The sequence below is a fragment of the Zosterops lateralis genome (genome assembly GCF_965231275.1).
Source record: "Zosterops lateralis genome assembly, chromosome: 35".
Classification (NCBI taxonomy): domain Eukaryota; kingdom Metazoa; phylum Chordata; class Aves; order Passeriformes; family Zosteropidae; genus Zosterops; species Zosterops lateralis.
The window spans coordinates 261,943-286,622 of record NC_139795.1 but is presented as its reverse complement, the minus strand read 5'-3'; the positions used below and the strand labels follow the sequence as shown (position 1 = coordinate 286,622).

At 51.9% G+C, this 24,680-nt stretch overlaps 1 protein-coding gene across 1 annotated transcript in view; it reads left to right on the top strand.

The window, feature by feature from the left end:
- LOC310921507 (uncharacterized protein) overlaps nt 1–24,680 on the top strand; it is a 48,713-nt gene that overhangs the window by 23,254 nt on the left and 779 nt on the right. The window lies entirely within an intron of this gene.

The following is a 24,680-nucleotide window of genomic DNA, read 5'->3' as shown; positions in this document are numbered from 1 at the left end:
TACACCTTGCAGAAGGTGCAGCAGTTCCTGCAGTTGTGGGGTGTTTCTCATAAGTTGGGTATCCCTCATTCCCCCACAGGCCAGGCAATTGTAGAATGCACTCATGGTACACTCAAACGTGTTCTCCAAAAACAAAAGCAGGGAATGCAGGGTGAAACCCCGCACAGTCAGTTGCAAAAGGCTTTGTACACAATTAATCACCTTATGGTGCTGCAGAACTCAACCCTGTTTTCTTGAACCACCACCTTTCATTGCAGGCTTCGGACGAGACGCATCAGCCTTGAGGAAAGGTCTGGGTGTGAAATCTAGTCACCAAGCAATGGGAAGGTCCCTATGACCTTATCGCTTCGGGGCGCGGGTATGCTTGTGTCTCCACAGATACTGGAGTTCGCTGGGTACCTGCAAAGTGTGTTCGTCCTGACCTGAGACCGCAGAGACAGAATTTGGCCAACAGACAGCCAGGAGACCATGACCAACATGAAGGTCAACAAGTGAAGGAACCACTGAGTGACGACTCTGATGTTGAGGTCGTGAATGATCACTCCGATGGCCCTTCCACAACAGGAAATTGAACATTGTTCATTTTCTTTTTTTTTTTTTTTTTCTTTTTTAATGGTAAAAGGGTGAGATGTTGCCCTGAATTTTCTTGCCTGTGAATTTTTGTACCTTTGCAGCAGCTTTCTCACGCTGCTTCACATAAACAATATTGTATTCTTAGAACTTATCTATGTGTTTACATATTTCTTCTCTAGGAGGAGGAATGTGATTGATGGTCAAGTCCACCAATGATGTTCATAAGGTGGTGACCCTTTTGGCCAATCTTTGGCCTTCTGTACAAAATGTATATAAGGATGGAGTCAGGCATTAAATTAGAATCTATGCTGCTTGACTTGCTACTGCCTGTGTGTCTTTTGTGTAACCAACATAGCAACAGGATGGATCCGCACTGGGGGGGGGGATCCCCAAGCCCCCTGCCCGTCCCCCAGTCAACAACCAGTGCTGGTGTCCGTGGGGCAGAGCAGGATGGGAAAGGGGGACCTGGGGGGGCACGGAGGATGAGTGGGAGTAAGAGGAGGGAGAGAAGAGCGGGGATAAGAGGGAAGCAGGAGAAGGAAGAGGAGCAGCAGAAGCACGTGGTTCCCCTGCCCACCCCCTGAGTCCAAAGCTCCTCTGGCAGCATCGACACCTCTGCATCTCCCAGGTGTGCAGGGAGGGGGAGCTTGCCCCAGATCTCTCAGGAGGTCTCAGGAAGGGTTTTTTTTTGTGGGAGAGGAAATTATTGGATCTCACAGGACTCCAAAGCTGAGCTGCAAATGCGCCTTGGGGGGGATCTTGAAGGCTCCAGGTGGTGATTGCTTGGTACTGGCAGTGGATGGGAGGGGTGACATCAGTTTTGGGGCTTGCCAGGAGTGGGGAGGGCAGCGAGGGGTAAACCCGGATCGGGGGAAACCCCAGCAGCGTGGAGGGATGGGGTAGACTGGAGATGAGTGAGGTCTGGGCCTCCCCGGCGCTGAATGGGGCGGTGACTTCTCGAGCTGGACATGGGCAGCAGGACCGTCAAACCCAAGGCACTCACCCCTTGTTTATCCCACCAAATCAGGATTTGTTGTTCACAAGGCATGGTCTGTAACAGTGTGTCTTTTCGGAGTGTAGCTAAGCCCTTTCTAAATCCCAGTCAGCCTCTCCATAGAGAAACTTGAGAAGAATTCAGGCAGCAATTCAAGCTCACACAACCACACGTTACAAGGCTAGCTCAGCAGAGAGGCAGAAGCCTCCCAGCCCCAGATCAATTTCCAGCAAGCATTTATTCCATATGCCAAAGATGAATACGGAGCAAAAGAGAGGGAACATATAGGGTCTCAGGTTCGTGGGTGGTACAATGGGCAGGGCAGGGGCAAGTGGCCATAGGGAAGACAGTAAACTGGACACCAGGCCCCATAGCCAATGGGGAAACAGGGAAAGGGGATACCATGGGGTGGGTGATGGACTTGCGAAACCCAGAAAGAAGATTGCACAGTGTCTGCAAGGATCCATGGGGAAGAAGCCTTTGTTACACCTGGGAGGGTTATCTTTAATCTTCGCTTTTCCAGAGCAAGGCAGCTGGAAATTTCTTTAATGGAATAAGAGCCTCCACACACCCCAATCCTCCTCCCGGCACAGCCAGCCCCCTCCCCACTCCCCTTGGTGCTATGGGGGCCGGGCTCAGGGGCTGCTCCAGGCTGACACGCTCCACCTGGCAGCTGGCGGTGCCCCCATGCTGGGGAGCGGAGGTTTCCAGCAGCACCAGGAGCTGGTGGGTCCAGTCCCCATTGGGGACGGTGTCAGTGGCCACCACGAGTCCAGAGAGCTCCTGCTGGCCCTGGAATTACCTCAGCTGGATCTGGGCAGGGTAGAAATCCATCACAGATCAGCAGGGAGCTGGGGCTGGGCTGGGAGCTTGAGGGCACCAGTGAGATAGAAACGCGAGGGGGCACTGTGGAAGAGTGGGGACACACTGGGATCTGCTGGGGAGGGACTGGGAGTGCACTGCGAGGACTGGGGAGCACTGAGAGTGAGGGCAGTGGATTGGAGGGCAGTGGGAGGGCACTGGAAGAGAGCATGAAGGTCTAGGAGTAAACTGAGAAGGACTTGGAACAAAAGTTGGACAAAAACTGCCAGAGAAACCCAAACCCCCAGCACTGCCTGGCTCTGATGGGAGTCCATCCCACGGGCAGCAGCCCCCTCATACTGCTGCAGTGTGAGTCACTCTGCCACAGGGTCAGTCCGGCAAACAGGCAGCTGCAACAAGGGCCCCTCTCTGCACAGGTCTTCCACTGGGCCACAGCCTCCTCTCAGGCATCTGGCAGAGCCTCCTCTCAGACATCTGGCAGGGGCTCCTCCAGGGGCTGAGGGTAGACGTCTGCATTCCCATGGAATTCTACCTACTGCATCTCAATCTTTGGAGCCACCAGGGATTGGCTCTGCTGGACATGGAGGACACTTCCAGCAGCTTCTCTCAAAAGCCAACCTTGAACCCCTCTTGCTACCAAAACCAGGCTCTGCAAACCCAAAACAGCTCCAAAAATGGGGTCCCAGGTATCCAGGAGCTCAGGTTAACCTAAAATGGGAATGGGGATGTTGAGGAGATCAAGTGTGCCCAAAAATGAGACCCCAGCTGAAGGCTTTCTCTACTTGGCTGAGCACTGCCTGAGGGCTGGGGCTGCAGCAAAGGGGGGACACCCTCCTCCAGCAGAGATGTCCCATAAATGGGGCAGCGCCACAATGTAAGGGATTTATTGAGCCGTGGAAGAAGAGCCCCATGCTATCATGGTCAGCAAATCTCGTTTTATTTCAATTTGTCTTACATTTTTATACACTTCATAACTAGCTCATACATATTGCAAAAGTATAGCTCCTTATTGGCTCTCAGCCAATGACGCACACGTTGCTAAGTACTAATCCCACTGTTAGTGTTATCCTTATCTTTATGGCTTACTCTACATTCCTCAGGAAGCTTCTGCATTTTGTTAACTAAACCAGATCTGCCTCAATGACATTTTGACCTTTTAAACTTTTACTAGGCGCATAGTATATGTCCTTTGGAACGCAGCCATTCTTCAGTCAGGCTCTCTACACCACAAGACCCTCATAACCCCCGGGGCTGGGCTGACCCTGCCTGGATGCCGAGAGCCACCAAAATTGCTTTGTCCCTGCCCTCTGCAACTGCACAGGGAGAGGAAATACAAGGAAAGGCCTAGGAGTCAAGAGAAGAGAAAATACAGAATAATGAAGTGTGTCTAGCAAAACGTGCTGTCATTTCTCAGGTATTTGGCTCAGTGTCAGCTCAGAGCCGGGCTCTGTCTCGCAGGTACCCAAGTCCCCGGGTCAGCTCTGAGCAGCCTCTGGAGGCTTTCCAGCCCGGCTTTCCCCGGGCTGTGCCCCAGGCAGACACTCGGTGTTTCCGTGGTGCTCCTGCCCTGCTCAGCTCCCCGTGCCCTGCAAAGGCACCGAGGCTGTGCTGGGTGCCCCTGGGTGTCACTGAGTGAGGTAGTGCTGAGTCCTGGGGTCCGGGCCGAGCCCTGAGGAACACCTCTCGTCCCCGGCCTCCCACGGGACAAGGAGCCACTGCCCACAAGGGCCCGGCACGGCCGGCCAGCCAATTCCTGCTGCCCCCAACAGCCCGGGCTGCAGCCCCACGGCTCTGCGGGGCGGGGCTGGGGCTGTCGGGTGGCACCGTGGCCAAAGCCTCCCAGGGCTCTGGGCACGGCATGAGCTACAAGGCCACAAGGCGGGGCTGCTCCGGGCCACTTCTACTCTGTCCCTCTGTTGTTGGGGGGTGGGTGTGGCCCTTTGTGACACGGATGTTGTCAGGGCCTTCGGTGATGCAGGACATGGTGGTGCTGTCATGAATGAGAGTGTTTGAGATTGCTTAAACATCAGCGAAAAGGGCAAAAGTCAGTTTTAATATTTAGCGATAAAGCGCAACAAGGTGGTTGGCGAGATTCACTCTAATGCCTATGGGACACCTAAGGCACAACAAGGGAAAACAAGCCCCAACAAAACCAAACAAAATCCAGGCAACCAAACCAGAAATGAACTGAGAACTCTCTAGGGGGGTGCGGGTTGGGTATGTGCTGTGTTTAGCTGCATGGGACAAGAGACAGTCTCACAGTGGACAAGGATAAAGAGCAACATGGCCCAGAAGCTTAAAAACACTGAGTAGCACTTTAACTTCTACCTTAATTTATAACATAACTTATACCTTAGGCCTAACAATTCAACAGAGAAACAACACTGAACTTATACCTAACAGCTTTATTATAACTAAACCTAAACAATTCAACAGAGGAATAACACTTAACAGCATTTAGCCTGACTTACTACTATAACTTCCAAGGTCTATTTAGCAACTTAGGAGAAAAAAAACACTTAATTTAACTTATAACTACATTTAACAACTTAGCAAAAGAACAACCCTTGGCAGCATTTAAGTAAGTTCATAACTATAACTGACCCTTGCTTACAGGCCTAACTTTGATATCCAAGGTACTTCCACATCTAAGAAAGCAATATTTGTCCCAGATTTGCTATAGCATATGTGGAGGGGCACACACAGAGACAGAAACAGTCAGTGCAAGCAAGGTACCTGTGAAAAATTCCCCTCAGAGGTCAGTGAAATCCTCACTTCAGACGCTTTTGCATCTCCTGCTGGGTGAAGGATCGGGCCTTGAGGAGTGAGGGCATCAGCCCAGGACACGTTGGGTTTCAGGGATCCTCCAGGCAGAGCAAACCGAGGATTTGCTGGCTCTGAGAGGCCCTCACAGAGGGACATTGTTAGTCACAGCCCATGGTGGCCCAGGAGAGCTCAAATGGTCTCCTTTGGGACCACTATTGATAGGGTCACAGGAGAGTGGGCTTCAGTCATAACAATGTTTCATCCTGGCCACTGTTTGTCTCTAAATGTGTGAGAACAGGAATGTTGTGCCATTCAGGCAAGAGGAATATTTTCCAAGGCTGATCATAAGGAAAGCAGGAGCCTTTTAGCAATTCCTGGGAGCAGACAGTATTTCTGATAAGCTTCGAAAGGCTGAGCCCAGGTGCTGTTTCCAAGGGCAAGATTAACAAGCATTTCTCAGATCACACTGCAGCCTGGAAAGGAGGAGAGGGGAATGCACCCCTACACTGGGATCTCATGGGTGCCTGTGGCATGGGGTGATACTGGCCTGATGCCAGGTACCGACCAAAAGCCACTCTGTCCCTCCAGCTGCACAGAGGAGAGACAATTTAACCAAGTGTTGCTGGGTTGGCATAAGACTGGGAGAGTTCCCTCACCAAACACTGGCATGGGCACAACAGACCCAGCCTGGCCACAGGGAGGGAATTTATTACCAACCAAATCACAGCAGGACAAGGAGAAGGGAAAGAAATCTCTCCAACACCTTCTCCCCACACAACAGAATGACCAGGACCATGGATCAGCAGGGCACTGCCCAACAGGGGTCACTGGGGATCATCCAACGTGGATCCTCCCACGGGGGATGGAGCTGGAGCAGCACATGAAACTCTTCCCACACTCTGGGCATTTGCAGGTCTTCCATTAATGGTGCCTCCTGTGGAGGTGCGGTGCTTCTCTTGGGGCTTTTGCCCGTGCTTCCTGGCTAGCTCTAGCACTGGCACCATCAGCAGGTACAGTTCTGTATTTTGGAATACAGTTCTGTTCCTGTGGGTTCTTGTCTCAGCAGCAGCATGAACAATGTGAGAAATAAAGGAATGAGACTTTGGTGGGGAACTTCAACTGGGTTTTATTATATCTCTTGTCACGTAGGAGTCTGCCCGCCAAAAGCCCCCTGAACTCGAGGGGTTTCAATAGAGTGTGGGAGTAAGGAGGTTACAGCTTGGAACCAATCCAGAATAGGAAGGGAGTGACCCTGAACTAAAGTGACAACCCATAGAACAAATCAAGGAACAAAGGGGGAAGGAGAACTGGGACCCTGCCAATCATTGGGATTCCTCACCAGAATTTTCTAGACTTCAGGATGAGGCCTTGAAGTGACAGACAGGACCCGGGTGTCATATAGACGATGATTGATTAATAACAGTAACTGGGATAAACCATAATGGGGTAAAACATGGGGTACGTGGAAAAAAACATTGGGAAACAGTATAAAACAAACAGATGCTCATAGAAAACAGGTAAAACCCCAAAACACCATTACAGCATCCACTGGTGTTGGGTCAAGTGAGCTCTGTGAGAAGCTCTTCCCACACTCAGAACACTCATAGGCACTCTCCCTGGTGTGGATGTGCTGGTGTCTGATAAGGTGGGAGTTGCAGTTAAAGCCCTTCTGTCATGGTTTGAAAGCAAAACAAGTGAGACGCTCCAAGTCAGAAATACAATTTAATAAGAAGGAAGGTAAAAAGGTAAAATAAAATAAAATAAAATAAAATAAAATAAATACAATAATACAAAAAGACCACTGATAGAGTCAGAATACAACCTGAGCAGGGTGGTGGAAGCGGTCCAGATGAGGTGCTCTTCCTGAAGCAGTGATCCTGTAGAAAGGTCTGGGAGCTCTGGTCCTCTTGGAATCCAGTGGGTAAGGGCTGCTTGTACTGTCCCAAATCCCATATTATATCCAAGTGAGAATGCTTGGCTCCTCCCCCTGTGCAGAGCATCTCACAATGGGATGAGAAGTCGTGAAGTGAGTCCTTGATGGCCCCATTAAACAGAGATAACTCCTGGAGGGAGTTACCTATGAGTCATGTGGCAAGGCATTGATGGGCCATTAGCAGAAGATAGCCTAAAGGAAGGGGGCCTGGGAAGAACACAGCCCCAACTGGTTCTAACAGGTCATGAAGATGGTGATAGAATAAATACTTCGTGTGCATCCTACACTACAACCCAGGACACCTTCCCACATTCCAAGCACCTGTAGGGCCATTCTCTGGTATGGATTGCTTGGTGGCGGATCAAGTTGGAGCTCTAGTTGAAGCTCTTCCCACAATCCCCACATTCATAGGGTTGCTCCCCGGTGTGGATCCTCTGGTGCTTAATGAGGTCAGAGTTATTGCTGAAGCTCTTCCCACATTCCAAGCACTCATAAGGCCACTCCTGTTTGCTGTTCTGGATCTTCTGGTGGCTGATGAGGTGGGACCTCTGTCTGAAGCTCTTCCTATATTCCCCACACTTGTAGGGCTGTTCCCCAGTGTGGACCTTGATGTGCTTGTTGAGGTTGGAGTTCCGGTTAAAGCTCTTCCCACATTCCCCACATTTATAGGGCCATTCCCCAGTGTGAATGTTCTGGTGCTGGATCAGATCGGAGCTGGTGTTGAGGCTCTTCCCACACTCTAAGCACTTGTAGGGCTTCTCCCTGGTGTGGATGTGCCAATGGCTGACAAGGTGGGACTTGTGGGTGAAGCCCTTCCCGCAGTTGGGGCAGCAGAAGGGCCTTTCCCCTGTGTGTGTTGGCTGATGTTGGAGGAGTTTTGTGGTGGTCTGAAACTGCTTCCCACACTCAGGACACTTGCAGGGCTTCTTCGGTGTGGCTGCACCAGTGAACATTGAGGCTGGAGCTCCATCTAAAGCTCTTCCCACACTCCAAGCACTTGTAGGGCTGTTATCTGGCGTGGATTGTCTGGTGCCTGATGAGGTGGTTGCAATTAAAACACATCTCACATTCCCCACACTCATAGGGCCGGTCCCCAGTGTGGATTGTCTGGTGCTGGATGAGGCGGCTGCTCTGGCTGAAGCTTTTCCCACATTCCCCACATTTGTAGGGTTGTTCTCTAGTGTGGATATTGCAGTGGTTGTCAAGGTCAGACTTCCAACTAAAGCTCTTCCCACATTCCAGGCATTCATAGCACCATTTTCCAGTGTGGATCACCTTGTGCTAGATCAGGTTGGAGCTCTGGCTGAAGCCCTTCCCACATTCCAAGCACTTGTAGGGCTTCTCTCCAGGTTGAGGCTTCTTCCCCAGCTCTGAGCTCTGGCTGGATCTCTGGCCACCTTCCTGGCACAGGGCAGGTCTTTCCTCCTCGCAGCTCCCTGGGCTGAGTTTGCAGCCCCTCCTCGTGTGGGATCTCCAGGACTTTTCCTCCTTCTCCATCTGGCCAAGGCTTGGGAATGACAAATCCTGGTTTGGAGGAAAAAACAAGGGGTGAGCCCCTTGAGATGGGGGTTTCTATTGCCCAAGTCCATCTCAGGAAGTCACCAGATATCCTGTGTCCATCAAACTCTTTAAACTACCAAGATTCAGCTGAAAAAAACATTCCCAGGAGTTCCCCCTCTCTAATCTGCACACTTCGGTGTTTCACAGGTCCCCCTTCCCTGGGCTGATGGGAGTCCCGTGGTTCCTGCTGTCCTCCCTCTCTAGGATCTCGCTTAGGGATGATCTGGTGATCCCACAGCCGCCCGCGCTCTGCCGGCAGCAACCACCTGCACCCCTCCCCACAGCCCAAGACAAAACCCCATTATCCGCCAAGGGGCATCTGCAGTTCAGCTTTGCGGTCCTGCATAGTCTAACTAGCCACAACCTCTGGAAAAACCATCAGGAACCCCTCGGGATATTTGGGGGGAGCTTCCCCTCCCCGCTCACCTGCGGCATGCAGGGTGGAGGCGGGTGATGCTGCCAGGGCCAAAGGTGCTGCAGACAGAGCAGACAGAGAATTTCCTCCTCTTCCTGTTCCTTTTCTCCTCCTCCTCTTCCTCTCTCCCTCTTCTTCCTCTCACTCCTCCTCCCATGGCTCCTCCTTCATCTCTTCTCCCACTCCTCCTCCTTTCTAATCCCACCTACTTTCCCTCTTCTCTCTGGCCCTTCTCCGGCTCCTTCCTCATCTCTCCTCTTCCTCCAATCCCTTTTCCTCTTCCCACCGGGTCCAGCACCCACTCTTTGTCCCCCTTTTCCCAATGCCGTGGCATCTGGCGGCAGGAGCCGGGATGGAGCTGGGGCAGGTTGGGCTGGGGCAGGGCTGGGCTCTGGGCCCAGCCTGGGTGCCCCCCACGTGCCCCATCCCAAATTCCTGTGGCGGCTTTGGGGGGGTCCCAGCACCTTTTGGGGTTTGCAGGGTGCCACATTGGGGTTCAGGTGCCTCTCAAGGCCCCCCCAGAGTAGGGTGACACTGGGGGGACACACGAGGGTCCCCATTCCTGATCCATCCCGACACTGCTTCTGTCCCCCCCAATCTTGGCTCTCCTGCGGGGCCCCCCTGTGTCTCTACCCACTGCCCCCCCATAAACGGGACCAGGGCAAACTGGGAAGCTTTGTTGGGAACATTGGGAGCAGCTGGGTGGGGGCAGAGTGACAGCAGGGCTGGGGAGACACATGACCCCCCCAAAATCATCTCAGGGACGGAGTGGGGGGTCCTGCCCAGGCCCGAGGCCACAGGGAGGGGCTGCGGCTGCCGGCAGCTCAGGAGCTCTGTGGACAGAGAAAAGGGGGTGACACCGGGCTGGAGGGCCCCGGGGGGAGTACACATGGTTGGGGGAGGGAGCACATGACCCCCAGGGCCCCCCCTCACCTTCTTGCACAGGTAGAAGCTGAGCCCCAGCACCAGGAAGACAAAACTCAACAAAAAGCCGCTGATCCCCATCAGTATCTTCGGGGGTGCAGGGGCAGCTTTCGGGGGCAGGGGAGTGCAAGATCCGGGAAACAGCAGCGGCTGCCGGGAAGGGACTGGGATGGAATGTGACAGGCTGGGATGGACTGGGACAGACTGGAACACCAGGATATACCAGGACCAGGACCCAGCAGAACCAGAATTGGGGCACAAGGGATCATATGGGATTTATTGGGACCACACTGAGGACTACTGGGGTCATGCTGAGGACAACTTGGTGCTGTTGGCATATACTGGGCATGATTGGGATCCTACTGGGACTAACTGGAATCACAGAATCACAGAATGTGTAGGTTGGAAGAGACCTTCAAGATCATTGAGTCCAACCCAGCCTTAACACCTCAACTAGGTCATGGTATCAAGTACCACATCCAGTTTCCTTTTAAACACATCCAGGGATGGTGACTCCACCATCTCCCCAGGCAGACTATTCCAATATTTAATCACTCTTTCTGTGAAAAACTTCTTCCTAATATCCAACCTATATTTCCCTTGACGCAGCTTAAGACTGTGTCCTCTCGTTCTGTCAGTTGCTGCCTGGAGAAAGAGACCAACCCCTAGTTGTCTACAACTACCCTTCAGGAAGTTGTAGAGAGTGATAAGGTCACCTCTGAGTCTCCTTTTCTCCAGGCTAAACAACCCCAGCTCCCTCAGTTGTTCTTCATATGGCTTGTTTTCCAATCCCTTCACCAGCTTTGTTGCCCTTCTCTGGACATGTTCAAGCATCTCAACGTCCTTCCTAAACTGAGGCGCCCAGAACTGGACACAATACTCAAGGTGTGGCCTCACCAGTGCTGAGTACAGGGGAAGAATGAGCTCCCTGCTCCTGCTGGCCACACCATTCCTGATACAGGCCAGGATGCCATTGGCCCTCTTGGCCACCTGGGCACACTGCTGGCTCATGTTCAGCCAGCTGCTGACCAGCACCCCCAGGTCCCTTTCCGCCTGGGCACTGTCCAGCCACACCGTCCCCAGCCTATAATACTGCAGGGGGTTATTGTGGCCAAAGTGCAGGACTCGACACTTGGACTCATTGAACTTCATTTTGTTGGACTCTGCCCATCGACTCAAACATTCCAGGTCTTTCTGCAGAGCCCTCCTATCTTCCAAGCGGTCGACACATGCTCCCAGCTTTGTGTCATCCGCAAATTTACTAATGAAAGATTCAATAGTCATGTCATCATGACAATCATCCATGTCATCAATGAAAAGATTGAACAGAGCTGGTCCCAGCACAGACCCCTGAGGAACACCACTGGTGGCTGGCCGCCAGCTGGATACAGCACCATTCACCACCACTCTCTGGGCCTGGCCATCCAGCCAGTTCCTAACCCAGCAAAGAGTGCTCCTGTCCAAGCCCCTGGCTGCCAGCTTTTCCTGGTGTATGCTGTGGGAGACAGTTTCAAAAGCCTTACTAAAGTCCAAATAGACAACATCCACAGCCCTTCCTGCATACACCAGGCGGGTCACCTGGTCATAAAAGGAGATCAGGTTGGTCAAACATGACCTACCTCTCCTAAACCCATGCTGGCTGGGCCTGAGAGTGACTGGAACCATAGTACTGGTGAAAGGGTGCAATTGGAAAAATGCAGGAGGCGGTTGGGATCATACTGGGAGTGACAAGATCACACTTGAAGTGACTGGAATAATACTCGGAGTATCTGGGCATGACTGGGATCATATTGGAAGTCACAAGAATCAACCAGGCATTTGTTGCTGCTTTTTTGAAAGGTTGTTACTGGGCTACTCCCCGTCTTCCTTAGTTGTATTAAAATGTTTTTAGGTTTTTCTTAGTGTTTATTTCTGGATTAAACAAAAAAAGGGGGAGATGTGGAAAATAAGAATATTTTTAACCTTTGTGAAATTTGTTAAAATTGTTAAATTCTGTTCGCTAAAAGGCACTCTGGAAAGGGGTCAGGTGTAGGTTGGATGGCTGGTTGAGAGTCAGCTGAGAGTCAGTTGAGGTTGGTTGATAGTGAGGCAGTGATGGGTTGAGGACATGTGTGAGCAATGACACTGCAGCTGCAGCAGCCAATGACTGCTTTTCTCGGTTAGATTTCAGTTAAGTTCTGTTGAGTTTAAAGTATAAAAAGACTTGGTTTGTTACAATAAAATTATCTTCTTCAGAGGTATAAGGAGATCCGTGTGTCATTTTTCCCCATTGCTACATGGAACTGTGCAAGGGACGCTTTGGTTTGCAGGGGCGGAAGGGCCGGGGATCCTCCCCTGGCCGTTTAACTTGGTTTAGGATTAAACTTTTATGGCGATGTGAGAGAGGAAAACAGCATGTTTTTTCTCCAACACTGGGCAGATTTTTCCCTTGCATGGAGCACTTGGGCCTTTATCATTTTCTGGAAGTGATAGTTTCTTTTGTTACTTCCTATCTACAAGTCCCTGGCCCTATCTAAAGCAGATTCACAGCCTATGTTTGTAAAGACACATTCCTCTTATTCCTTTCACCCATAAGCTGGGGCCCATTCCCCTGCTTGTGCTCACAGGTGCCACCAAATATGTCCCAGGATTGCATCTCTCCGCCTGGAGCCTCCAGTGCCCACTCTGTCCTGGGCTGGTGGCAGCGAGCCTGACAAAACCCAACACCCATGGGCCACCAGCGCCGGGGGGCTCAGAACCGGGCGAGGGATGCTTTGGTTTGCAGGAGCAGAAGGGCCAGGGATGCTCCCCTGCCTCTGTTTGACTTGGTTTAGGATTGAATTTTTTGGCCTCTGGGGGAGGGGATAAAGGTATGTTTTTTCTCCAACACTGGGCAGGTTTTTCCCTTGCATGGAGCCTTCCCCGAGGCCCTTCTGGCCTTCCCCAGGCCCCTTCTGCCCTCCCGCAGAACCTGTGGCATTTTCCACTACACACAGTTTGTAACCGAGAGTCGGCTGCAGCCGAGAAGGCTCCAAGCAACTCCTTCCAGGCTGACTCTGCAGATGCCGAGGCTGCTCTGGGCTCTGCTAGGGCTCTGCTGGGGCTCAGCTCTGGGCAAGGCTGGGCCCACTCTGCCCTCGCATTGCTCCAGGCAACTGAGTCGCAAGGGGAGAAGGACAGGACATGTCAAGGGAGTTGAGGTTTAAGGGAGTTTTTATTCAAAAAGCCTTCTGTAGGATCACCTGTGGATGGCAGGGAGAGGGAACTCTGCAGACCTGAGACAGTCTAGAACACGTGGTTTTATTGCATATACATTATATCTCCTTTTGTGTTGAATATTCTAATTTACACTAACCAACAAGACACAAAATCCTATAGAATCTACATACAGCCTATAAGAACTACTACTTTACCATACTGTGTTACATTTTAAACTCTAAACACTACTCTTTAGACTTTTCTCTTTTGCTACATTGACCTTTGGATCCCTTAGCCAGCAGTAGGGTAATGTTCAATCAAAAGGGATTCTCCTTCAGCTGGCTAGACTGTTGTTTTCAGGTAATATAGTAACTAAGGCTCGGTATCCTACAACTCAAAGCAAGCTTTTATTTCTGTTTCGATTACAGGTTTAATATTTTCAGAATCTTTTGCTAAGCAATCATATTTATAAGGTTTCCCCGATTCATCTTCCCCAACAGCCACCATAACAAACAGGGTGTCATAACTACCATAACTAGCTACCATAACTAACTAGCAGTGCTAACTACCATAACTAACTAGTTGTCCTAACTACTGCAACAAAAAGCTGTTCTCAAGTGCTTCGTGTCCTCCGCTGCTCCCTCAATTGCTTTGCTGCAGTGATCAGACTGGTCAGGCTGGAGAGAGGCTTGGCCGCTGATAAAAATGGGTGCTGCCCAAAAGATCAAGAAGAAATAAATGAACTGTTACTTTCCAAAGTCAAGTTCCTCACAGGCTCTGTTGCAACAGGACAAAGGGGAATGGTTTGAAACTCAAGAGAGGGAAGCAGGCTCAGTTTAGATCGAAGGAAGAATTTTTTTACCAGGAGAGTGGGGAAACACTGACAGAAGGTGCCCAGAGATGTGGGAGGTGCCTCCTCCCTGGAAACATCCAAGCTCAGGTCAGGCAGGCCTCTGAGCCACCTGATCTGCTTGAAGATGTCTGTGCCCATTGAGGGCACCAGGTGCAGATGACCTCGAAAGGACCCTGCCAACCCAACCCAGGCAAGGTTTCTGCTCGCTTTGCGTGTGAAAAGCAGCAAGACTGGAGATTATGAGAGAGGACCCCACAAGAAAAGCCCTCCCTGGCTCTGCCGTTTCCCCTGCAGCCGCTTGGCATTCACCTGCAGCAGCTCCTGGGCAGACCAGCGCCGCTCCTCGTCCAGCTCCAGGCTGCACTCGAGGAAGTCCCGCAACAGAGCCGACAGGCGCCGGGGCTCCTGCAGCCGCGGGGTCCCGTTCTGCTGGATCAGAGCGCAAGCCTGCAGGAAAGGCAAACACAGCGCTCCGCCAGTTCCCTTCACACCCACAGCTGCTCACATCCACCCCGGCTTCTCAGCCCCGGCTCCAGGGGCACTTTCCTTCCTTGCAGAGATGCTGCTCCACAGCTCATTTTTCTAGGCCAACCAAAAATCCCAAACCCTGGTGCAACCACAGCCATTGCAACGCTGAAATGATCTTGCCTTGAGAGCCAATCTCATTGCCTGACTTTGTTACTAGGAACCTCCATCAGAAATAGCACATTTTGCTTCTTCAAATCTGGAGAAGCAGTTTTACAGGCCATTTTCAAGAGTCACTGTGGTCTGCCTGTTATTTCAAAGGATTCTTACATCAAATGCATCTCTGCAGGGCCACTGACACTCAAGTAAATTCATTCCTGATGCCCCGTCCCAGAAACTGCCAGACAAGAAACAGGTTTGTGTTGCTGAAAGCTCAGGCTTGGTGACATGGAGAAAGGAACTTGGGATAGGAAAGAAACATGCTAGACTATGGGGATGTTAAAGAATCATCTTCATGTGTTAGACAGCTTTCCCAATGAGAAGAGCCGGGAAGGACTTCATCTCGCAAAACCTGTTTTAGAAACCCCTTTGTAAATTTCTTGGGTTTGGGTGTGGGTTTTGGGGCACATTTGGGTTTTTTTTTGCAAGATAACATTAGAGGTGATACACTGGCTTCATGTTTTCAGGTCATCTTCACGGATAGAAGAGCTGCAACAACTTAAAGCCCAAAGCAAATTGTTGCTGGAGACTGCAGAATATTCATCTGTGTTCAGGTTCGGGTCCTCTGGGAATTCCCCTCCCGAGGTACAGAAACCTCCAGCTGCTCCTCCCAGCACAGGGTCACACTGTGCTCACAGGCCTCTGCAAACACTGGAGAATTTGCCTCTTACCATGGCCCCTGTTTCCTTGAAGTAAGGAGGTTCTCCTTCCACCATCTCGATGGTCACAATGCTGAAGGAGCTGTAAGGAGAACTGGTCACAACTTCTGGGGCCATCCAATGAGCAGTGCTCACCATAGAGCTTGGCTGGTCCTGCTCAGGACTGAGCTGAGTGCAGAGGCCAAAATCAGCTGAGGACAGAAACAAACCCTGTCAAAGGCAGCCGGAATGAGGAAACCAATCACAAATGTTCCCCACTCTCAGTCTGAGAATGCAGTACTGAATACAGCTGGAAAAGTCCTCAGGGCTGTAGGCAAAGAAAGATGGAACTGGACCCTTAAAGAAACCCTCAGCTTTCATGCAGTGGCTTTTACTGATTCCCTTGAAGCTCGAGATTCCAACTCTCACCCCTCTGGAAGGGCCATAGTCAGAGCAAAGGCACTCCTGACACTTCTGCTCCTCCCCTGAGCTCCCTGCAGGGCAGCAGGGCCACCAGCAGCACTTGTGGGGCTCTGGCCATCACGGGGAAGCCCCACACCCTCACCCTGGGAGCATCGTGCCTGGCCAGGAACACCCACCCAGCTTGACAGAGCCATCCATTCCCAGAAGGATGTTGGACCTCTTCAGATCTCTGTGGATCACCTGGTTTGAATGGAGGAAATCCAGGCCCTGCAGACACTGAGAGGGAAAAAGAAACACCAGGGTAAAAATCAATGGCTGGAATATATCACACGAGAAAGGAGAGTTTAGAATTCTGCCAGCAGAAACTTTGCTGTGACAGGTCAGGAGTGCAGTGCAGACAAGCTCCAGGCAAATGGTTCAAGGCAAAGCTGAGAACAGCAAATCCAATCAAAACAAGACAGAGTACCCCAACAGCGGGAAAGAGGACAAGAACAGAAGTGCAGTGATGCTGGCAGGCCATTCCTTTCAGTGGCTCTTTCTTCTCCAGCTCATAAAAACAACACAGAAACAAAGCCCTGAGCCCATGTGGAGCCACTCCTATTCCCCTGCCCTGTTTAGAAGGACCATCATGTCCAAGCCATGGGAGGCACAAGCAGGATCCCTCACCTCTCAACTGACAGCTGCCATGTCTCCTTCAGCCATGCCTGTCTGTCTGACAACATCCTGCAAAGTTTCTCCATCCATGTATTCTATCACCAGCCAGAGATCTCCATCAACAAGGAAGCCGGAAGAGGAACACAACAGCACAGAGATGAATGTGCAGTGCTCAATTCCCCCATGGAAAAGCCTCGAGTGGGGTTTTGTTTCCAGGTCAGTTGTCAGTGAGGACAGAATCAGATGGAGAGACATTCCTGCCAGGGTGCACAGGCCTTGGAATCTGCACAGTCTAAAGGAGAAAGAGACACCTGTGAAAAAGGAGAGGCCTTAGATGGCAAGCAAGTGAAAAATGCAGTTTAGCAACAGCCCAGATCCATGTGAAACTACAACACTTGGCCCCAGCTGGTTCAGCATCTGAACTCATCAGTTCCACCATTCACTCCAGAACAAGGCAACACAACTTCCACAGTTATCCAGGGAGGGAGGTCCTGCAGCACTTGGGAAAAAAGTGCTCAACCGACTGGGAAACCTTGCAGAAAGTCTCTTCAGAAACAGGCAGGGCCATTGAAAAATGAGCAGAGGAGGCGTTCCTGGAAACAAGAACCTGGTCTTCCTGGCATCTGCAGCAATGGAAAAGATTTGATAAGAAGAAGACAAGGGGAGTAATTTCTTCCATGGATTATCAGCACTTTTGTAAGACACAGAAAATAGGGTCAACTTGAAGGATGTTCATGCAACAAGAGCACATGGAGGGGGTGAACTGCCAGGCTGCTGTTTTGGGAAGATATGGCCGGGTCAGGCTTTTTCAAAACAGGCTACAGACTACAGATGCCAGGAAAGATTAACGCAGGGCCTGTGCACAGGATGAGACCTGAAGCATTCACCTGTCCAAAGAGCTGACAATGTTGGGGTTCTTCTTGTCCTTCAGGACCAGGATCTCATTCACAGCTCATTCCCTGTTCTGCCCTCTGAGACTCATTTTCTTTATGGCCACCTGAAGGGACATTGCAGACCTTTAACTGGAGGATTCTGTGGCAGGAGGCCACAGCAAACACGGGGCGAGTCTTTTTGGAGCGATGGAGCCGGCCTGTGCCAAACTGCCCTGGGATGGGACACCAGCGTTCAGCAAGTGCCATTCCCACAGCCCATGGCTCTGCTCGCTGGGGGCTGCTGACAGGACACATGGCCAGAGACATTTGGCCTCGGGAGCTTTGCAGAAATGGTCCCTTAGCTTCAAAGCTCTAACAACATTCTCTGCACCTACAGTCTTCTCAAATGGCCCTAGTTTACCACCACTTTTATAATGATGATGATGGTGATGTTCGTTATGATTCAAACCCATTTTGCAAGCAGGAGGTAATTCTGGTTCTGTGAAAACGGAGCAAAATAGTTGGGAACCCTTTAGCAATTCTGTGGATTTTGGTCATGATTTCAAATGCAGCTGCTCTGTTTGGGATTGCACAACAAAGCAAACACGCACATCCATTGCTCAGATGATCCTTGCCACAGGCTGTCACTGACACCAGACCCAAACACAACTGCAGGGTTTAGGAGAGAGCCTTGCTCTGGACATCCATCTTCTCATTGCTCTCCCTCTCTCTCTGTGAATAGCTGCAGTAGGACTAAAACCCCAAACTAAGATCCCAAGCAGGATCTCTCCTAAATTAGGACTTGAAGTATCCTTTGAAGATGAAACCCAGCATAGAAAAACTGCGAAATAGTGCTCCTGTCCAAGGCTGGCATGAAGATAAATTTGGCCTCAGTCTCCACCAGCTGATGCATTCACAGTTTTAGATGTGCAGACCAAGGCAGCGTGTCCTGCTCTGACAGACACTGCTGCCCTCCTTGCATTCCTTTGGATACTTCAGAAGTTCCAAGTCTGTCCCAGCTGTGCTCTGCAGGCTGACACTGCTCTGCCTTCAGAGGAGCAGCCTGTGCAGGAAAGCTCTGCTGGGCCCCCAAAGCTCCAGCCACAGCTCTCAGCAGACGGGAAAGCCCTCAAGAGCTGTCGGACGTGCTGGGCGTGTTGACACTGACCTCTCCTGCAGTGGCCCTGTCGAGTCCTTTGTAAATGGTCCCGAAAGCCCTGGAAACAAAACAGCAGAGAAGAAAGAAGCAGTGCTTTAAGCCCTGGGAGTGAAAGTCAGCCCAGACAGGAGATCTCTTCTGCCTGTAGCATTCAGAAAACACCTGGGTGCGTCAGCCCTTCAAACAACGGCGCAGCAGCCACCAGTCCTCTGCCATGCAAGGTGTGCAAGGGAAAGCTGAAGCCAAACATGAAGGAAAAGTGCTGGAGCAAATCCCAAATGTCCCTGATGACTTCCTTTAGTTCAAACCGTAGGGTGGGGGGCTGGGTGTCTAAAGAACTAGAAAAGAATGTATTTCATCCTTTTGCATTTCCTGCCTAAGACCTGCAGGATCCACAAGAGCCCTGCCATCAGGGCATCATGCATTTTCCCCTCAAGGGCAGCAGCTCTGTGTCTGTTACTGAATGTATGGGGTCTACTCCTTGTGCTGAAGAGCCCTTCTTAGTTCATCTCTGGTTTCTGTTTGTAAACCATTGTATTGATAATCCTGACCGGTGGACATTTTTGGAAGTAAAATATTTGAAAGAAATCTTCTTGAGAACTGTTTTCTGACAGTCACCAGATGGTGAGTTGCTCTCTTAGGCAATCCCATTCCAGGGACAGAAGATCTTCCAGGTCCTGCTCCTTGCAGGCAGGACACTGCCAGCCTCAGGGGCCTTTGGCGGTGCCATCTGACCACAGTTATCAGTTCTGATCAGGACTGAGAGACAGCAGGATCTGAAGGTGTTTGGAGATCTCCTGCCTTCTCACTTGATCCTGCACCAGCAGAATACCTGGGCCCTGCTTGTGTAGAAGTAACTGCCTTGCACTTACCCTTGGCCAATCTGCTCCAGTTCCAGGTATTTCTCCACAGGCTCCCCCACGCTCACAGTGTTCCCTGAAAGAAACCACATGGAAGACGCTCCCTCCCAGATGGAGACCCCACCTTGCAGCAAGGCCAGAATGGAGACCCACTCCCTGGGGCCCTTGTTCTCAGCCGGGGAAGGACAATCAATGACTCTGTGACATTCAGCTACAGAGCAACACTGGGTGCAGCTGATGCTGAGACACACACACAGCACCTGCTCGGGCACACAGGAACAGAGCAGACGTACTCAGCTGCATCAGGCACCACTCCCCTATCCCCTCTGGCTGCAGGGCTGTGCTGCTGTCAGAACGTTCAGCCCAGGATCCCGCAGCAGAGGGAGGTTCAGTGTCATCTTCCCAAGCAAAGGGAGGTTCTCCGTCCTCTTCCCAAAATGCTGCAGGTTTGCCATCATCTTTCCAAGTCACAGGACGTTTGCTGTCCACTTCCCATGCTGGGAGACGTTCAGCCTCCTCTTCCCAAGCCACAGGATGTCCTCTGTCCTCATTCCACTCCGGGAAATATCCGTCATCCTCGTCCCACGCCATGGAATCTTGGCCATTCTCATCCCGTGCTAAGCAGCGTCCACCATCCTTGTCCCACGCTGGGAGATGTCCACTGTCCTTGTCTGTCGTGGTTTGAAAGCAAAACGAGTGAGAGGCTCCAAGTCAGAAATATAATTTAATAAGAAAAAAGGTAAAAAGGTAAAAAATAAAATAAAATAAATACAATAACACAAAGGACCACTGACAGAGTCAGAATACAGCCTGAGCGGGATGATGGAAACAGTCCAGATGTGATGGTCTTCCTGAAGCAGTGATCCTGTAGAAAGGTCTGGTAGCTCTGCTCCTCTGGGAATCCAGTGGGGCAGGTCTGCTTGCACTGTCCCACATACCAGCTTATATCCAGGTGAGAATGCTTGGCTCCTCCCCCTGTGCAGAGCATCTCACAATGGGATGAGGAGTTGTGAAGTGGGTCCTTGATGGCCCATTAAACAGAGATAACTCCTGGAGAGAGTTAGCTGTGAGTCATGGGCCAGGCGTTGATGGGCCATTAACAGAAGAGGCAGGGGCTTGGGAAAACACTGCCCCACCTGGTTTCAAAAGTTCATGAAGATGGTGATAGAATAAATACTTTGTGTACATCCTACACTGCAACCCAGGACATTGTCCCACACCGCGGGAGCCTCTATGTATTCCCAATCCACAGGATGTTCGCCATCTCCCAGAGCAGGGGAAGTTCACTGTTGTCTCCCGGCACAGAGGGAAGTTCACCACCATCCCCCAGAACAGTGGGAAGCTCACTGCTGTCTTCCTCCTCTTTGGCTTCCGCTTTGGAAGGAGAGGGAGCCAGAGGAGGGGCTGATGCTGCTTTTGTGCCCTGTGGACAGACAGTAGCGTGAGGGACGAGAAGTTCTATCTCAGTTATCACCTTATTTATCCTCAGCTACACATCCAGCTGCACTAAGCAGAAACAGGGTTCCGAGCTGTTCAAACGAACAATGGGCTAAAGTCAACATTGCCACTTATTATTGGGAATTTGATATTCCACCATGGCTAAAGCCAGCAAGCATCTTCTGCCTGCCAAACCAGACCTGCAGCTCTTCAAAAGCTCTTCAACAGAAAAGGAGAAAACTGCCAGGGATCCCTTTGCTGCTGCTGCTGCAAAGACACCGACAGGAACTTTCCTTCAGCCTCCAGGCTTGCACTCGGCTGCCACGCGCTGAGCTCACAACTTGCTGCACAATTCCAAACACCAAAGGTTCCTTTCAAACTCACCAAAGGAGGAGCTGCTTGAGATCCACGTGTGAGGTGCCCTGCAACGGGAGAGGGAACGTGAACCAGAGGCTGTTAGGGAAAAAAGTGCCTGTGGTGGGAAATGCCAGAGCAAGGCAACCCCAAGAGAGCATTTTGCTTTCACAGCATCCCTCCAGGAGCCACCGTCCCTTCACACAGCAAGCAAGAGAACAGCACAAAATACTGGGCTGTGTCAGTTCTTGGCAGGACCAGCAAATGGAGGGAGTTCCAGGCTCCACTGCCACAGACTCTCCCCTTGAGAGTACAGAGCTCCCCCAGGCCTCACTGCAAATGCTGTGCACACCCCGCTGCCTGCAGACATCCTCTTTTTCAGCTGCAGCTGCTGGCAGGAGCTCTCCCAAACCAATGGTGTCTTCAGGGCAATTTGGTAACAAAGTCAACTCAGTTCCAGAGGAAGAACAGAAGGCACAAGCAAACCCAAGCCACAGATGCTGCACCAAGGGAAAACCTCGACTTACATGCCAAGTGGGTTAAGAAATATCCCGAATAAGCCACAGAGTACAGAGTGCAAACTGCAGCAACCACAGTCTGGATCATTTTGGCTGTGCTGCACACGTCTGCAGACTGTACTCCTGCAAGCACAGAAGGACACCTGTCAGGGGCTGGGCTGGCTGCTGAGAATGCCTCGGGCAGGAGGATCCTCCAGCAACGAGCGGGCGCCCAGAGCTGCTCTGGACACTGTGGCCTCTGTGTCCCACAGCAACAGGAACACCACGGGGATGTGCTCCTGTGACATCACAGCAGTGGGTCATGCAAAAACTGCCTGGAAGGTTCTCCTGTGTCACAAAGGAGCACAAAGAATCCTCCCAGGGCACAGCCTATTTCCCAAAGGATCCAAGAGGAACTGCGAAAATGCCAGCAAACAAGGACGCCCCATAGCTCAGCCTGAACACTGAGGACGGGCAAGGATGGGACCAAGCCAAAGGAAATATGACCTTTAGTAACTGATGCTTCTGACTAAAACCAGCAAGGCTCCTTCCATCTGGGATCTTTGTTCTAGTTCTAAAACCAAACAAGGTTCTCCACTCTAAATATGGAAGGCAGGAACTGGGGAGGAGGTGGGATTAGGAAGCAGGAGAAGCAGGAGGAGGAGGAGGGAGAGAGGAAAAGGAGGGGCAGGGGCAGGAACAGGAGGAGAAGCAGGAGGTTCCAGTGCCCCCTCTGTCCGCAGTCCCACTAACCAGGAGACAATGGCCCCCACAGCATCCCGTGATGACGTGAGCAGGGAGGGGAACTTTGTCCCAAATCTACCGAGGGTTCCCTGAGAGAGTCTTTTTATTGGGGTGTGTTTGGAGCTCACATATTGTGGAAGTGAGCCCCAAATATCATCTGGTGTCCCTGGGAGGTACCTCAGAGAGGTACCCATCGGTGTGTGTAGGTGGGCCCCTTGGGGGGATCTTTGGGGGTCCATGTGGCCATCACTTGGTATCTGTGGAGGGCAGACATTGGTCCTGGGGACCCCTGGGAGAGCAGAGGAGGGAAAACCCTTGGACCCTCAGGGTGGAGAGAGCAGAGAGGGGTGAAACCAGAGCTGAGAGACCCCTGGCAGGCTGGGAAAGGGATGAGCCTGTAGAGGAGGGAGTCCCTGGGGTCCCTGGGATTTCAAAGTAGAGCATCAGGGGAGAAGGGACTTCATGGTCCCCCACAGGCCCCCACCAAAAGCCCTTGGATCATCCCTAAGCAGGACCTCAGAGAGAGGGAATGCCTGGAGCCATGGGACCCCCATCATCCCAGGGAAGGGAAACCTCTGGAACCCCAAAGTGTAGAGATCAGAGATGGGGAACATCGGGGAGGGTTTTTTGGGCTGAATCTTGATAATTTGGAGACTTTCATCGATGCAAAACACCTGCTGTGTTCCAGAGATGGGATTTGGGTAGTAGGACCCCTCAGCCCAAGAAGACCTCCCACTGTTTTTTCCCCCAAACAAGGATTTGTCATTCCCAAGCCACTGCTGGATGGAGGAGGAAGAAAAGCCCCAGAAATGCTTGGAATGTGGAAGAGCTTCATCTACAGCTCCCACCTGGGGCAACACAGGACAACCACACTTGGGGATGGCCCTGTGAGTGTGGGGAATGTGGGAAGAGCTTCAGGTGGAACTCCCAAGTTCATCACCCATCAGCACATCCACATGGTTGAGAGGTCCTGTGAATTCCTGAGTGTGGAAGCTTCACCCAGACCTCTCACTTGACCGAACACCAACAGAGGCACCATAAGGGAAGCCCTGCGAGTGCCCCGAGTGCGGGAAGAGCCTCATGCGCTGCTCCAGCTCCATTCTCCGTGGGAGGATTGATGTTGGATAATCCCCAGTGACCCCCGTTAGGCAGAGCCCTGGTGACCCCTGTTCTGGATGGTCCCCACTGAGTGGAGGGAAGGTGTTGGAGACATTTCTTTCCCCTGTCTCTTTCCTGCTCTGATTTGGTTGGTAATAAATTCCATACATGTGGTCAGGCTGGGTCTGTTTTGCCCATGCTGGTGCTAAGGCAAAGATCTCTCCTGCTTATTTTATCACCTCCTGAGCCTTTCCTTGTATTTCCTCTCCCTGTGCAGTTGCAGATGGCAGGGACAGAGGAGTTTTGGTGGCTCCCAGCATCCAGGCAGGGCCAGCTCAGCCCCAGGGTTCCGAGAGGCATGTGGAGGTCCCCTGTTTGTGGGACACTCACTTGAGGAGGGTGTCCCCCCTTTGCTGCAGCCCCAGCCCTCAGGCAGCACTCAGCCAATCAGGGAACCCCCTCAGCCTGGGCCTATTTTTTGGGCACACCTGAGTCCCTGGATAGTTCTGGCCCATGAACTAGCTGTGCCAGACACAGAAGACGCTTCCAGCAGCTTCTCTCAGAACCTCCCCGCTACCAGAACAATGCTGTGTGCAAACCCAATACATCCCAAAAAACGGGGTCCCAGATATCCAGGAGCTCAGGTGCACCCCAAATGGGGATGGAGATGTCCAGGGGCAGGGGGATGGCTGGGAGGGGCTTTGCTGGGTCCTGGGGAGGCTGAGAAGGGATTGGGAGGAGGTTTCAAGTGGTTCTGGGTGAGTTGGGGTAAACTGGAAAGGTGCTTGGAGGAGCTTGGGGTGTCTGAGAGGTTTTGAGGGTCCTGGCCCCTGCGAACCCCCCAGAGATGCCGCTGGACACCAGCTGCAGCAAGCTGCTGACGGGGATTGGGGGCTTCGTCTTCCTGGCGCTGGGGCTCAGCTTCCCTGCATCCCGCAGGTGAGCCCAGAGGGGGAGCTCGCCCCAAATCTCTCGGGGGGGTCCCCGAGCGGCGAGTTTCTTGAGGCGTGTTTGGAATTCGCAGGTTCCGGGTTCGAGCCCCAAATATTGGTTAGGGTCCCTGGGAGAGTTTCATTTCGGGGTGGAGGGGATGTTTGGATCCTGCGGGACCCCAAAGCTGAGCCGCAAATACCCCTTTGGGAGACGTTTTGGGGGTCTCCCCGTGGTGATCGCTCGATGCCAGCATGGGAGGGGGGACATGGGTCTTAGGGCCCCCCGGGAGAGAGCTGGAGGGGAACGCCAG